General features: G+C 35.2%; 1 pseudogene; it reads right to left on the bottom strand.

Annotated features, from left to right (window-relative positions):
- Positions 1-1,997: 1,997 nt before the first annotated feature.
- LOC114637323 lies at positions 1,998-16,359 on the bottom strand (annotated as a pseudogene).
- Between the last annotated feature and the right edge of the window lie 213 nt (positions 16,360-16,572).

The following is a 16,572-nucleotide window of genomic DNA, read 5'->3' on the forward strand; positions in this document are numbered from 1 at the left end:
TAAATTAATAAAAGCAATATTTGTTAAAATTTTGTTGTAGTTTTGTTCTAAATATGGTTGATTTTTATTTATTTTAATAAGAAATAACTTTATAACATGTTGTATAATAATATTATGTATGTATTATGTGAAAATGTATGGATTTCAGAAGACACTTTCTAGGGTTAGGCTACTTGATGTTATTAAACAGTCTTCGGGATGTACTCAGTTTATCATATTTAGTGTTAAGGGATTTAACTGCTTAGCCTTCATACTGGCCACAAATATCCTTTAAAGACATTGATTTTCTTGTAAATGATTACAGGCTAAATCTACCATTCTCTCATTCATATGTAGCCAACACTAAACAAACAATCTTTTGAGTAATATTGTCTCAGTAGTTGACAACACAATTTGAAAAATTGTGGCTAAATGTGCAATAATAGTTTAACCCATTACATTGCAGCACAATAAACTGAGTGTGTATAAAAATATCAAATGTAAGATTCCTCATGTTCTATACATCATGTATCAAAAATTATCCACTAATTCTTAGATATCAAGTCATATGAATTTTTGAAATAGGGGTGTCTAGATCATGAACAAAGTCTTCAATCTCTTACATAGCAGTTTGCTTTTTATGTTACAAGGAATCATTTGTCCTCTTCATTAACCTAACAGAGGTCTTGAACCTTAATTTCTAGCATCCAACTAGAACAGTCCAGTTGAACTTTTGCCATTTTCTGTTCTTCACTGGCTTCTGCACTTACATGGTATCTAGAAAATATTTAAGGACACATGCTTAAATGTAAAAAAGAATAAGTAAATATTATTAAAATTCAAGATTGGAATAGAATATAATGTAATTTTAGAGACCAATTATTATAATAAATTTGTGTAGAATTTCCTTAAATCTCAGTTTGAATATCATATCTTTCTTTGCAAAAATGACATTTTCCATGAGTTTTCAATGAGTAAAATATGGATGTGAATGTAGAATATGTTCCTTAAAGGGACATTGTTAATTATCATATTTCTATGAAAACTAACTTATGGAAGTAGTAGTTTTTGTTAATGCTGATGCATTTTAGACCATTAAGTATCACACTGTTGGAAGAAAATTGACAAATATGTAGGATTTAGTGGAGATGCAAAACCTCAATTGTCTTTTTGGAAATTTCATTTTTTAGGAAGTAGCATCAGAACTTCCCAGTCACTGGGACTTCAAGTCTCTCGGCAGTTAGATGTATCTTCTCTCACTGAGTCAAGACCAGGCAGTCCTATGCTCTATATGTGTCGGGGGCCTCATATCAGCTGGTGTATGCTGCCTAGCTAATGACTCAGTATGTGAGAGATCTTGGTTGTCCAGTTTAGTTGAGTCTGCTGGTCTTTCTATGAGTTGACTTCCTCCTCAGCTTATTGAAACTATTCTCTAATTCAACACATGGTTCCCCTGCTTCTGTCCATTGTTTGATATAATATATTTGTATTTGAAAGCAGAAAATGAACATTTCCACCTTATATTATTGGCCAATAGCTGGCCAACAGCTGTAAAAACAGGCAATATTCTGTAATGTATGTTCTTCTGGAAATCAGAAAATTTGTTCTTATTTCATCTTTGTTGATTCTTTAGTTTGTTTGTCTGATTGATTGTTTGATTTGGCAGATGTTTTCTATGTATAGCCTTGTCTGTCCTAGAACTCACTTTCAATGAAAGGTCAGAGAACCATCTACCATATAAACTTTTATTGGAAGTTACCAGGTGGGGAAATCTCCATGAAGGCAAAATGATGAATAAACTTGTAATAATATTTGAGAATTTTTGTTCTCCCAGAGGAAGCAAAGAAAGTGAAAGAGTGCAAGATTTTATGAACAATGTATGCACAATCTCTAGATATGGTACTTCTAGACATCACTAGAGGAACTAAGAGAGTTCTAAAACTAGATGCATGAACTGTGACCCAATATTGGTGGGTACGTAGAAGTTTTGCATTTGACATAATTCCTGAAATATTTGTTCAGAAATATGATTTCTCCTTAATATTTATGATGCAATTTCTGTCTGGTCTCATTAAAATAATATAGATCTTGGGTGTAAAGATACATCCAAGTATCCCTGCACTGGATGCCAAGATGGAGATCTCCACTGCAAACATGATCTTGCCCTTCATGCTATGATAGTTGAGGAAGAAGATGACCCAGACACTGCAGAACCCAGCATGCTGAAGGTTAAGAACTTGTTTTTATTGAATGTGTCAAGTAGATTCTTAGACAAGAAAGCCACAGGGAAGCTTCCAAGGGCGAGGCAGGCCAAGTATTCTAGGACACAGTAGAATGCAGTAATTGAACCCTTATTGCACATTGTGATGATGTGGCAAAGCTCAGAGTGTTCATTAATATTAACAAAGGAGCAGAAACTGCTAGCCAGATTGCACACAGAATACACTGGAAAAGTAACATATGAGAATAATGTAGTTGGGTGTCCCTGATACCAGAGATTTTCTCAACCTTCTTCCTGAATCTGTGACTTTGAAATCCAGAACCACAGTGATTGTTTTAGCCAGAACTGTGGAAATGGCCACAGTGAATACAATTCCAAATGTGACTTGTTGTAAGATACAGGTTCCTCTGTTAGGGTAGCCGAGGAAGAAAAAGGGGCACAGAAAACAGAATATGAGTGATATGATTAGTACGTTGCTGAGGATTCTGTTATTGTTCTTCACAATAGGAAGGTCATGGTGCTTTACAAAGACCTAAAGTACTACAGCTATGAATGCAGAAAAACAGAAGGCTATTAAGGCAAGAGCAATTCTCAAGGGGTCTTCACAGCTTAGAAAGATCACACCTAATCAGACTATATAATATATCAATTAGTAATAGCTTCTTCTATATTTTGTGAGATTACCTCTCTTTTGTCAATTAATTGTTGAGGAAAATTAGGGTTTACCTATCTCTTGAGAGTATTGAACAGAGACTTAAATTCTTTTATGGGGAGCTTAAAATAGGATCTTAGCCAATTAGCAACTCCTAGAAACTTTTGAAATTAATTTAAAATAAGTAAACTCTCTCCGTCTCTATTTTTTTAGACCCTTTAACTGTGTGGTTTTTTTTATTGGATATTATACGAATTTACCTTTCAATGTTATCTCCTCTCCCATTCTCCCCCAAAACCCCTTATCAGATATCCCCTCCTCCTAATTTTTGTGAGGGTGTGCTCCAAATCTCCTCCCCATCCCATCTCCCTGCTCTCGAATTCCCACACAGTAGGGGATCCAAACTTTCGGGGACCATGGCCCTCCACTTTCACTGAAGTCTAACAAGGTCACCCTCAATTCCCTATACAGGTGCATGAGTCTCTCCCTTTGTGCTCTCTGGCTGGAGGTTTAGACTTTGGGAGCTCTGGTTGAAACTTTTGATACTCTTTCTAGAAAGGACCAAAGATTAGTTGTCAGTGGTGCTATAAAAGTCCTTTGACAAAAGATTATTAATATAGATTTATATATCCTTAAATAGGGTCTTCATGACTCTCTGAGTGTGGAAGGAATGACTGTTGGTGCTTCTGCCCTGATTTTACAAGAACTCTGAAAAATTGGCTTTAAAAACAAAAGAGGGGGAACGGTACCCCCTCAGAAGGAGTCCCCCTGAAATACTCTCCATCATGCCTTGTTCACCTTTATCTCTCTAAAGCTGAAAGCTCATGGCAAATCTGCTGCTGACTGCCTCTGGCACCACCAAGACCAACAAAACTTTGCCACAGATATGGGGAAGGACCCTCTTACCCTTAAAGGGAATGGCCCAGACACAGTTCCCTTATGGGGCTGAGGACTGATATGCATGTCCGATACCACAGAAGGCACAACTAATCGGCTACCGAAAGATTAATGAAAAAAATAGATACCCCCACAAAGCCAGGCCCAACCATATAACAATTTACATCCAGGGAAGAGAAATCTCCCTGAGAATCCCCTTCTTTTTCCTTTCCAGGTAAAAATGAATCACCCGTGATGTTGGTGGTTAGAAGTTGTAATCCAGATGCTGGCCTCAGAACTTATACTATTCAGACCTTTGAAGGGCCACTGACAAGAACATCAAACAGCTAGAGATTGACATCACTAATCTGAAGAAATCCCTCATTTCGCCGTCTGAAAAGACCTCCTAAAATTGCAAAGATACTTACTGGACTTGATTTACTCTAGTACAATAGAAAAGACTATATACAGCTCTTGACTGTGTACAACCCTCAAAGAAGAAGGTTGCCTTTACATAGACAAGACAAGGAATGTTAAAGAGAACATGAAATAGGTAGGGAAGCCTAAGAAAAATCACAGAGAGAAAGAGACAGATGAATGCTGGTTCAAGAATTGATTTGCAGCCTCTCAAAGGTTGCCAACCCTATTTCCTTCCATCTTGGGACAATTTTTTGGGTTCTTTATGCTTTTTTCTGCTGATCCCTGGCTCTCAAATAGGTGGACTAACTCTGTGATACAACAGATAAATAATTTGGTAGCAAAACCTACTCAGATACATTATCATAAGTTAGCTATGGAGGACCACGAGACTCAAGATGAGGTTGTTACTTTATACAGGGTGTTTCCAAAACCCATCTCCACTCAACCTAAAAGGGGGGACTTCTGCCTCTAGACCAAGCAGAGAGGGGACACCCAGAACCCCCTCTGACAGGCGATCTGAATTCTTGCTTAGGCTGCGAGGCTAAGCACTGCAAGGGAATATCAATAAAAGATAAAAATATCTATCTGGGTTCCCTGAGGGACAACCCTGAATGCATAGGGGTTGATGTCAAAAGTATCCCCTCTCCAGGAAAAAGACATCGGGATGGGTATGGCTCTCATGCCTCACTGGACAATGTCAGGGGGACTGGAGCCATTACAAGGTCCCCTTCAAATACTGGAGGTCAGGCCTCTATCCCCGCCTTTGCAAGTTTAGAATTGCCACAGCCCTTCTATACTTAGAAAAGGGAGATGTCATGGGCAGCCCTGCTTACACACTGTAGGCCTAAAATCAGCCATAGGCTTAAAATCAGCAATAGGCCTGTCATACATGTATACTAACACCAAGTCTTGGGTCTCAGTGTAAAAACATTGAAACAGATTGCTATAAGCTAATGTCAACAGGCAGCTTTTGTGGAAATTTATAAGCCTGAGTAGTCATAGACCTTGTAAATAGGTAGCCTTGGCAGACAATACCAACTTAGATAAAGACAAGGGAGTCATAGGCAGAGTCATAGTGACTTGTCCCCTGAACCTTCACCCAGCCGATACCTGGTTCTGAAGATATCTGTATTCCCCCTGAACACCCACACTCCAGTGTCATTCCCTTCCCCACATCCTGCCTTTCTGTGTTTATACCCCTGTGTGAATTAATTATGATTTGAGAAAAAAATTAAAAAAAAATAAAAAAAAATAAAAAGAAAGATCACACCTTTATCAATGCATTGGTTCTGTTCTGTGTTGGTATACTGGTATTCTGGAAAGTTCATACACTGTTCCATATTTGATATGAAAAGGGAAGTTTGGTTAGTGCTGCTTTAGAAATTTTATTGACAAGGTATTTCAAGTAAGGGTGTTAAAAAAAAAGCCTTGAAATGCTGTCTTTGATGCTCAGAATGTAATGTGAAGAACATTGATGCACAGCATTTCTTTCCATTCACAATTATCATAAAGACTTAAGGGAAAATAAAACCAAGCAGTTATTTCGTTGACTACTTAATTTTGTTGACTATATCATTTATCATTTTATCAGAAGAAAAGATTTCCTAAAACTTTTTTTAGTTCCATGTGGATATCAATATATTATTCAATTCGGAGAAGACACATTCATAAGCTATAATGTGGTTGGGTATGTTTTATCCCCACTCATTGTTTCCTGAGATCCTTGACTGTCTTATCAATTTAATCCCTATGAAACATTGAGACTCTGACTTCTACTGGGACAAGTTCTTTAATAGGTATTTAATAATTCACTAGCTAAAACTCATTGACACAGAGACAACACTAAATTGAACAGGTAGGCTGTGTGTATGTGTATATATTTATATGTATGTGGTCATGTATAAGTAACAAGTGCATTATTGAATTTAAGTGATTCCTGTCATAAGTCATAAAAAGAACTTAGTAAATGAGAGGTAATATAATATTAATGTTTGAAAAGTATAAACATTAAAAAATGAGCCTTCAGACATAGTTTCATCTGGTAATATGTAAACAAAAGTTCTGATTGTTGTTCATGAGATGCACTAATATTAGCACTGAAAGAAAAAAAACTATGTAGATTCTTTTTACTAAGAAGCCCTTCACCTTGATTCCTTATTTACTTGGAATACTGAACACTCTCACCCTTGCCTCATCTCCATTCCTATGGTACTCAGTGTCTGTGAATGTATTCAAGGATGAAATCAATATTGACAAACCGAACCAGCAATATAACAGAGGAACCCTTGAGCAAGAATGGTAACCCAGACATTCCTAAGTTGTAATTCCTACTATGGCTACAATATGAACTATGATTGTAATTGCAAGTAATTTTTAAGTCATTTCAGAGAATGTTGGTGTGTTCCCTCGGTTCTCAGAATTCTTATCTAGGAATATGCATTTGTGGAGAGCTATTATTTGATCAATTGCTTAAAAGACTACAATGTTGGGTTATATATAAATAGAATATTTTGCTTTACCAGAGAACCTGAATTCAGATACCAGCACCTATCTCAGGTGCCTCACAAGTGCATGTAAATGCAACTACAAGGGTATTACTGTCAATAGGTTTGTGAAAGAAAACGTTGTCATATCAATATGTGTTCCTTCTGTTCTATCATTCATTTTGTTTTGTTTCTTTAACTCTGAATGAATTTTGAGTTTGGCTAAGAGCCATTTTGAAACGTTTTTGGAAAATAATGTATCTCTGTATTGTGTGGTTTATTACACTTAATGGAACTGCATATGGTGAAACATGTTTGCATCCATGGAATAAATTGTTCCTGTTCTCAGAGAATGATCTTTCTGTTGTGTGTTGTGTTCTTTTGGTAGGTGTTTTTGTCAAGAATTATTTCATACATATCCATCAATGTTTTTGTTCTCTAATTTTTTCTTTCTTATTATACATAACAATGTTTTCCTCCATCTTTTAATAAAGAAAAGTTCTCCTCTTGAATGTGAATGAGTCTCTCTATCCTCTGCAGCCAATGTCTTAAAACTAAACCAGCCTCGTTGTCTTTGATTTCATTTAGAGGATGTTACCAAAGATATTCAATTATAACTGAAAATATTTTTTACCTTTGTTCTGTTACTGTTATTGCTATATTTTATGTGTTTTAATAGCTATTTATTTGACTCTTGTTCTAGTGTTGTCTATACATTCCTTTGAGCTCTTTGGTTCATCTTACTTAAAAGTGTGAAGGGGCTCTTCAAGTTTATTAAAAAGTGATATTTCTATAAATATGAATTTCTGGAATTGTGCTCATTAGTGAACTTGGCAAGTGTCCTTATATGGGAAAATATTTTTGAGTCTAAACACAAGGTTTAGCGATTGTGACCCTAGTGTTTCTTAACTGAAACATTATTCTCACTCGTATCAACATCTCTTCTAGAGGCTTAAGGTAAGGGAGGAGTTTACTGTGTAATAACAGCAAAGATAAGAAGAGAATTCGGTTTAATTTAAAGGAAAGAATATCAAACATTGATGAAGAACATTTTTATATTCACTAAATTTTAGAAAATGGTTCTGACATGAGAAAGGTATAATTTATGCATGTATGAAATCTTCAAAGAATTAGTAAAAATATATGAAAAATGAAAAAAGAAACAATACAGGAGCCTAGAAATTGGTTCCTGATATGACAAAATATTTCATTTCAATATATTCCAGTGTATCCACTTGACAGTGTTTACTGCTGTGTATTATAAATCAATAAGTTAGTACACAACCACCTTGCTACTTCCTGTGGCCAACTCAATCATGTCTACATATAAATGAAAATGTCAACCATGTGGAAAATATGGACTGAATTTTCCTATTTTCAGCTTAATCCCAAGGTATTGTGTGAGAAATTCCCAACGTGAAAAATGTCACAATCTTCCTTCAGTATTTCTCTCTGTTTCATAATCACTTTATCCCCAAGATGATTAGTGAAATAAGTCTTTGACAGAAAGGAGTTTAGCTAAAAGACAAACTTTGCACTATAATGTATACACTATTCCTTAAAATCATAAAATGTATTCTGATTTCATAGTAAAGACAATGTCATTTAAGGAATGAAAGAGGGAAATCACAGTAAGACAATTGGGTAAATGAAATTATCATAGTATTCCAAGAATTTCAGTTCTTTCAGTGAAGACTACTGAACAAAAACAGACAAAAATTCAGAATATGCAATACACACACACACACACACATTAACACAGAAAGTAGCTCACATCTTTTCTGAGTCACACTTATAATACAGGTGTACACTTATTTACACAAAGATATACAGACATGCTGACACGCATATGTAAATATTCAGACATAAAAAGACATACATATGCAATCAACTAAAAACACATACGAAATTACACAAAATACATACAGTGGTACACATACAAACACAAAAACACACACAAGTGCACACACACACACACTGATACCAACACATGGGGAGAGGTATAAATATATAAGCACCATTTCAGAATAATATTGACACAAATAGAAATTTATACTCACACCTAATGACAAAAAGGCAGGCAAAGGCCAAGCCAAGCATAAAGAAATATGCAGACACAAACTCAGTAAAGCAAATACAAAAAAGCATAAGTATATAAAAGTATTCACAAACTACATACAATGATACACAAAGAAACATACTCTGACAAATATACAAAGAAATTTGCACACATATATAAGCACACTTATAGAAAGAAATTCTCACATAGAAAAAAGTGTTGCTTGCTTCCAGAGTCATAGAAATAAGTACTTACAAATCAACATAAATATAGACACCAATGCACAGAAAGTATAAAACACTTGCATATACACAGTGAGAAAGATACATTCACACATATAAACACATTTCAATAGACAAAACTGAATATCAGTACTATTTCTTATTTAATTACTCTCAGAGAGCCAAGTAAGCTACTAGGGGCAGAACCACTTGAGAATTCTATTGAAAACCATTCCTTAAAATGATTTCCATATAATTGACAAATATAAGTAAAAACTCATCTTCTAACCATGGAGAAAATTCATGAGGAAGGACTGTTTATATTCAATTAGGGATGGGTGTATAATGTATTCATGAAATAAATAGGGTGTAGATGTTAAAGTTTTTCCATTGTAGTGGCCCAAAGTGTATTTTATAATCAAAGACATATTTAGTAAAAGATCAGAATTCCTGTTGATTTTATCCATTGAACAGGCCAATGCTAAAGCATATTTGTGGTTTTTAGGTTTTTTTTGTAAAAGAGTCCAGTATTCATTATGGACAGATGTCTATACATGAGCACTTGTACTCAATAGAAGCACTATTCTGTAATGGAAGTTTCAGCATCTGACATCTAAAGATGGAAACAAATGGCTATTGTTGTGAGATTTGATTGACAGGAGAACTTGGAAAATAGCTAACACTTTAAAAGTTCATGATATTGTGTTTCCCATAAATAAGATATGTCATTGACTTCATCCACAGGGAGCATTTCATCCTCTGTTTGTGAGTACTTGATGAAAAGGTAAAGAGATTACCACAGAGATTGACAAAAGAGTAATTCTGATGATGTTTTCATTTTGAAATTATTGAGCAATGTAAAAATACATGTGTTATGAGACTCATTGAGTTCAAGATATTTTCTTGTAAAATTAACCAAATTGGTTAAGGAAGTAAAAGCACGATTTATCAGTGCATGATAGTCTTTCTGCAGAAACATTGGGTTCCTGTACTTTAAATCACTTAAAGCTAGTGGCCAATATTCTTAACATGTTCCCTCATATCTATCCTCATCTTGTTATTTTTTTCAATCTTTTACTGAAAGAAAATCTTCTTTAAATATTTATTTTTAAATAAAGTCAGATATCAAATATGATTTTGGTAAATGATAAATGTCTATGCATATGTTTGTATGTATTTGAGGAAGAATTATTTGTGTCATAAGAGAACAATTCATCCAAGTGTTTTATAAGATACTTTGCTGTAGACTATCCTGGCTTCAAATGTACAGATACACAATTCAAACGCCAACCATTTAGTACAGACATTAAGGGCTTACAGCACCACCCATGTATCATTCACCTACATACTATTTACAAAGGAATGTGATATATTCATTCTGGGTACTTCTCATCATTATAAATTAATTTCTAGAAACATCTTTGATAATCTTTCTAGTTTCAGTAAAACTACTAACATTCTACTGAGAATCTGCAAAATAATGCAATTACAGTGATATTTGTATGTGCCAGTATTATATGTTTATAAAACAGAAGAGATTTTGGTGGAAATTGTATGGATATGTTCATTATTATAATAAAAGTAGAACACAAGACAGTGGGAATGTAATAATACCATATTGTGTTTATGTTTATGTAAAGAATAATGCTTCCTGTCTCATCCTTGTCCTTTCATATCATATGATCAATAGTCATTTAAGGTAAATACAATCACGATTTCCCCAAAAATTATACCCTGTGATGTTTTCATCTGATACTCTATAAAATAGGCCATTTACAAAACAACTCAATTATTTTACTAATATACAAAAGATATTTGAGAATAGACCTTCTGTAATGCTCTAAGTACTACTTCCAACTAAACTTTAAGAAGTATGAGTTTCTTTTTTTTAGGATTTTATTTTATTTTACATCAATCATTTTCTCTAAATTGGATATTTTATTTACATTTCAGATGTGATCCCCTTTACCCAATTGCCTCCCACCCAGGAAACCCCTATCAAATCCCCCCTCCGCTTGCTTTTATGAGGATGTGCCCTCTCACACCCACCAATTCCAAAAACCACCCGAGAATTCCCTCAAACTGGGACATCCAACCTTCATGGGACCAAGGATCTCCTCTCCCATCTATGCCCTACAAGGCCAGCCACCCCTACATATACAGCTGAAACCATGGGTCACTCCCTATGTGCTCCTAGGCTGGTGGGTTAGACCCTGGGAGCTCTGGTTGGTTGGTATTGTTTGTTGCTCTCCCTTTGGGGCCACAAACCCCTTCAACTCCTTCAGTCTTCTCTTTAACACCTCCATTGGTAACCCCATGAGGTCTAGTTGTGAGCATCCACGTCTGTATATTGAAGGCTCTGGCAGACCTCTAAGGAGACAGCTATATCAGGCTTCTGTTTGCATGCATTAACTGGGATCCATATCAACATCTACCTTTGACGACCGCACATGGGATGGATATCCAGATGAAGCAGTCTCTGGATGGATTCTCCTTCAGTTTCTGTCCTACACTTTGTCCCCATAGTTTTTCTCTTGAGTATTATGTTACACCCTGTAAGAAGGCCCAAAGCAAAGACACTTTGGTCTTCCTTACTCAGGAGCTTCAGGTGGTCTGTGAGCTGTATCTTGGGTATTGTTAGCTTTTGGGCTAATATCCACTTATCAGTGAGTGCGTACCATGTGTGTTCTTTTGAACTGGGTTACCTCACTGAGGATGATATTTTTTAGTTCCATCCATTTGCCTAAGAATTTCACAAATTCATTGTTTTTAATAGCTGAGTAATACTCCATTGTGTAAATGTACAACATTTTCTGTATCCATTCCTCTGTTGAAGGACATCTGGGTTTATGTTAGCTTCTGGCTATTATAAATAAGGGTGCTATGAACATACTGGAGCATATGACCTTGCTCTATGTTGGACCATCTTCTGAGTATATGCCCAGGAGTGGTATATCTGGGTTCTCGGTTAATGGTATTTCCAATTTTCTGAACAACCACCGGACTGATTTCCAGAGTGGTTGTACCAGCTTGGAATCTCACCAACAATGGAGGAGTATTTCCACACCCTAACCACCATCTGCTATCACCTGAGTTTTTAATCTTAGCCATTCTGACTGGTGTGAGGTGGAATCTCAGGGTTGTTTTGATTTGCATTTCCCTGATGACTAAGGACATTGAACTTTTCTATAGGTGATTAGCCATATGGTATTTCTCAGCAGAGAATTCTTTGTTTAGCTCTGTACCCCATTTTTACTAGGGTTACTTGGTTCACTGGAGTCTTAATATATTGAGTTGCTTGTATTTGTTGGATATTAGCCTGTTATCAAATGTAGGATTGATAAAGATCTTTTCCCAATCTGTTGGTTGCCATTTGATCCTATTGACAGTGTCCTTTGCCTTAAAGAACATCGCAATTTTATAAGGTCTCATTTGTCTATTGTTGATCTTAAAGAATAAGACATTTGTGTTCTATTCAGGAAAATTTCCTCTGTGCCTATGTGTTCAAGGTTCTTCCCTACTTTCTTTTCTCTTAGTTTCAGTGTATCTGGTTTTATGAGGAGATCATTGATCCACCTGTGCTTGATCTTTGTACAGGGAGAAAAGAATGGATTGATTTTCATTCTTCTACATTCTAACTACTAGTTGAACGAGCAGCATTTGTTTAAAATGCTATCTTTTTTCCACTGGATCATTTTAGTTCATTTGTCAAACATCAAGAAATTATAGATGTGTGCATTCATTTCTGGGTCTCCAATTCTATTCCGTTGATCTACCTGCCTGTCTTGGTACCAATACCATGCAGTTTTTATCACTATTGTTCTGTAATAGAGCTTGAGGTCAGGGATAGTGATTTCTCCAGAAGTTCTTTTATTGTTGAGAATAGTTTTCGCTATCCTGGGTTTTTGGTTACTCCAAGTGAATTTGCAAATTGCTCTAGAAAGAACTGAGTTGGAATTTTGATAGAGATTGCACTGAACCTGGAGATTACTTTGAATAAGATGGCTATTTTTGATATATGCCAATCCATGAGCATAGGAGATCTTTCCATCTTCTGGGGTCTTCTTCAATTTCTTTCTTCAGTGACTTGAAGTTCTTTGAAAGTCATACAGATCTTTCACATGCTTGGTTAAAAATCACACAAAGGTATTTTATATTATTTGTGACTATTGTGAAGGATGTCATTTCCCTAATTTCTTTCTCAGCCTGTTTAACCTTTGAATAGAGGAAGGCTAGTGATTTGTTTGAATTGATTTTATATCCAGCCATTTTGTTGAAGTTGTTTATCAGGTTTAGGAGTTCACTGGTGGAAATTTTGTGGTCACTTAAGTATACTATCATTTGTAAATAGTGATATTTTGACCTCTTCCTTTCCTATTTGTAATGCTTTGGCTTCCTTGTGTTGTCTAATTGCTCTGGCTAGGACTTCTAGTACTATATTGAATATGTAGGGAGAGAATGGGCAGCCTTGTCTAGTCCCTGATTTTAGTGGGATTGCTTCAAGTTTCTCTCCATTTAGTTTGATGTTGGCTTCTGGCCTGATGTATATTACTTCTACTATGTTTAGGTATGGGCCTTGAATTCCTGATCTTCCCAAGGGTTTTAGGATGAAGGGATGTTAAATTTTGTCAAATGCTTTCTCAGCATCTAGTGAGATGACCATGTGATTTTTTTTCTTTGATTTTGTTTATATAGTGGATCATGCTGACGGATTTCTGAATATTGAACCATCCTTGCATTCCTGGGATAAAGCCTACTTGATCAAGATGGATGATTTTTTTCATATGTTTTTGGATTAAGTTTGCAAGAATTTTATTGAATATTTTTGCATTAGTATTCATAAGGGGGATTGGTCTTAAGTTTCCTTTCCTTGTTCTGTCTTTGTGTGATTTAGGTATGAATGTAATTGTGGCTTCATAAAACAAATTGGGTCATGTTCCTCTGTTTCTGTTTTATGGAATAGTTTGAAGAGAATTGGTGTTAAGTTCTTTTTGAAGGTCTCATAGAATTCTGCACTAAAACCATTTGGTCCTTTGTTTGTTTGTTTGTTTGTTTGTTTGTTTTTTGGTGAGAAGACTGTTAATGGCTGCTGCTATTTCTTTAGGGGTTATGAGACTGTTTAGATAGTTTATCTGCTCCTGATTTAACTTGATACCTGGCATCTGTCTAGAAAATTGTCCATTTCTTCCAGATTTTCCAGTTTTGTTGAGTATAGGCTTTTATAGTAGGATCTGATAATTTTTTTGAATTTTCTCCATTCTGTTTTATGTTTCCCTTTTTCAGTTCTGATTTTATTAGTTTGGATACAGATTCTGTGTCCTCTGGTTCATCTGACTAAGGGTTTATCTATCTTGTTGATTTTCTCAAAGAATCAGCTCCTGTTTTTTTTTTTTTTGATACTTTGTATAGATCTTTTTGTTTGTTCTTTCTTGATTTATGTCTTGACTTTGATTATGTCCGGCCACCTTCTCCTCTTGGGTGTGTTTGCTTCTTTTTGTTCTAGAGCCTTCATGTGTGCTGTCAAGTTGCTAGTTTATGTTCTCTCCAATTTCTTTTTTAGGCACTTAGAGCTATGAGTTTTCCTCATAGCACTGCTTTCATTGTGTCCCATAAGTTTTAGTATGATGAGCCTTCATTTTCACTAATTTCTAAAAAAATCTTTCATTTCTTTTTAATTTTTTTCTTGACCAACTCATCATTGAGTAGATCATAGTTCAGTTTCCAAAGTATGTGCGCTTTCCATTGTTTTTGTTATTATTGAAGACCAGCCTTAGTCCATGGTGATCTGACAGGATGCAAGGCATTATTTCAGTCTTTTTGCATTGGTTGAGGCCTGTTTTGTGACAAATTATATGATCTATTTTGAAGAAGATACCATGAAGTGCAGAGTAAAAAGTTTATTCTTTTTTTCATGAAGAAATATTCTACAGATATTTGTTAAATCCACTTGGTTGATAACTTCAGTTAATTTCACTGTGTCTCTGTTTAGTTTCTGTTTCCATGATCTGTCAATTGCTGAGAGTGGGATGTTGAAGTCCCCTACTATTATTGTGTTTTGTGCAATGTGTGCTTTGAACTTTACTAAAGTCTCTTTTATGAATGTGGGTGCCATTGAAATATTAGTTTATTAATCTGTCTGTGTGGCCTAGTAGTCTAAAGGGCTGTGCTTTAAAAATATTAACAATCCATAAAAATGGATATTGATATCACATTGGTAACATGTGTACCTACATTTACTAAAATTTCTGAAAAAGGCCCACAAGGTATAAATATCACAAAAGGATCAGAGATTAACCAACTTAGACATGAAAAAAGAAGATAGGTTTCTTAAATAATGACAAAAAAAAACCCTAATAGCCTCTCCTGTATCACAGTTCTCAAATGTTATAACTATTCCACAAAACTCTCACCCACTTCAGTAACAAGGGACATAAGCAGTAATCACTGTTAATGATAGCCTCACTATTCAAAGAGTGTAAACATATTTTTTTTATTCCATCTGTTCCAAATTTGTTTTACTCTAAAGACTGAGTGCTGAACTGATCTTTCTAAAACATAAAAGCCAGTGATTGTATATGAACAGTATGAACCATGAAGCCACAGATCATTTGGCTCTTATCTTTAAAACACTTCCATGTCTCACCCTCTAATGATCTAAATATTACTTGATCATATATATATACAAATATATTCATCCAGGAATTCATATGAAGTATGATCTTTTCTTTTCATATTTGAAGTTTTAGAAGGCAAGAAGTGACTGTATGAAATGAATTTGAGAGAGTAAGTTTGTATGTATGTAAAGTTCTTGATAACCATATGTGCTGTGAATATCACTGGAATCATCATGTGCTCTAGGAGCAACACACTGATAAAGGAGTGTAAATAGATTTTATGACCAATTTTTACATGTAACTGGGATAAAATACAAGGAAATATTACAGGGTCAATTTCAGTAAGTCAACACTGTCTATAGTGCAATGTAATCTGTTATTAGGAGGACTTTATGTGAAGGATCAATGTAGACAGTCCTTTATTCCTCAGCTTCAAGGCTTTATGTCAGAGGCCACATGGAATATAAACAAAGCTTTCACTGGATTAATTAAAAGTAAAAAATAGGATTGAATCTGTAAAAGAATTAAGGTTGTTTCTTGGTTCAGACTTAACCATAGGGGAGAGGACTCAAGGATTTGGCTAATCTTCATCCTCAGAGCACTCAAGAAGTATTCAAGTTGTCATTTACATGGAAAATACAAACACACTTTCTGGTTCAAATAATATTTCTCCATAGGCATCTAAACTTCCCCAAGGATAAAGGAACAAGTTATTCCCAAATCTTTAACCTTGACTTCACTCAAATTTATTCTCCAAAAGCACCTGGGATCAATGAAATTTGCAATGAGAAGTGGAATATTGAGTAGCAAGGGAACTACCATCAAAATGAACATTTTTTTTCTGCCTTAAACCTGGACAGTGTAGATTGTGAAGTGCCATGCGTAGGAGTACATCAAATTTCTACAAGATTTTATTTCTCTGGGAAAAATAGAGGTTTGTTGTATATTCATGATTCAATTTTTTCTCAGATTGCTCTTTAGCCCTGGAGAAAACTAAAGCACTTTCTTCCCTGTGGCTCTGCAATTGGTATCCACAGCCCATGTAAT

This window comes from Grammomys surdaster, unplaced genomic scaffold (assembly GCF_004785775.1).
Source record: "Grammomys surdaster isolate TR1022 unplaced genomic scaffold, NIH_TR_1.0 125276, whole genome shotgun sequence".
In the NCBI taxonomy this organism is placed as follows: Eukaryota; Metazoa; Chordata; class Mammalia; order Rodentia; family Muridae; genus Grammomys; species Grammomys surdaster.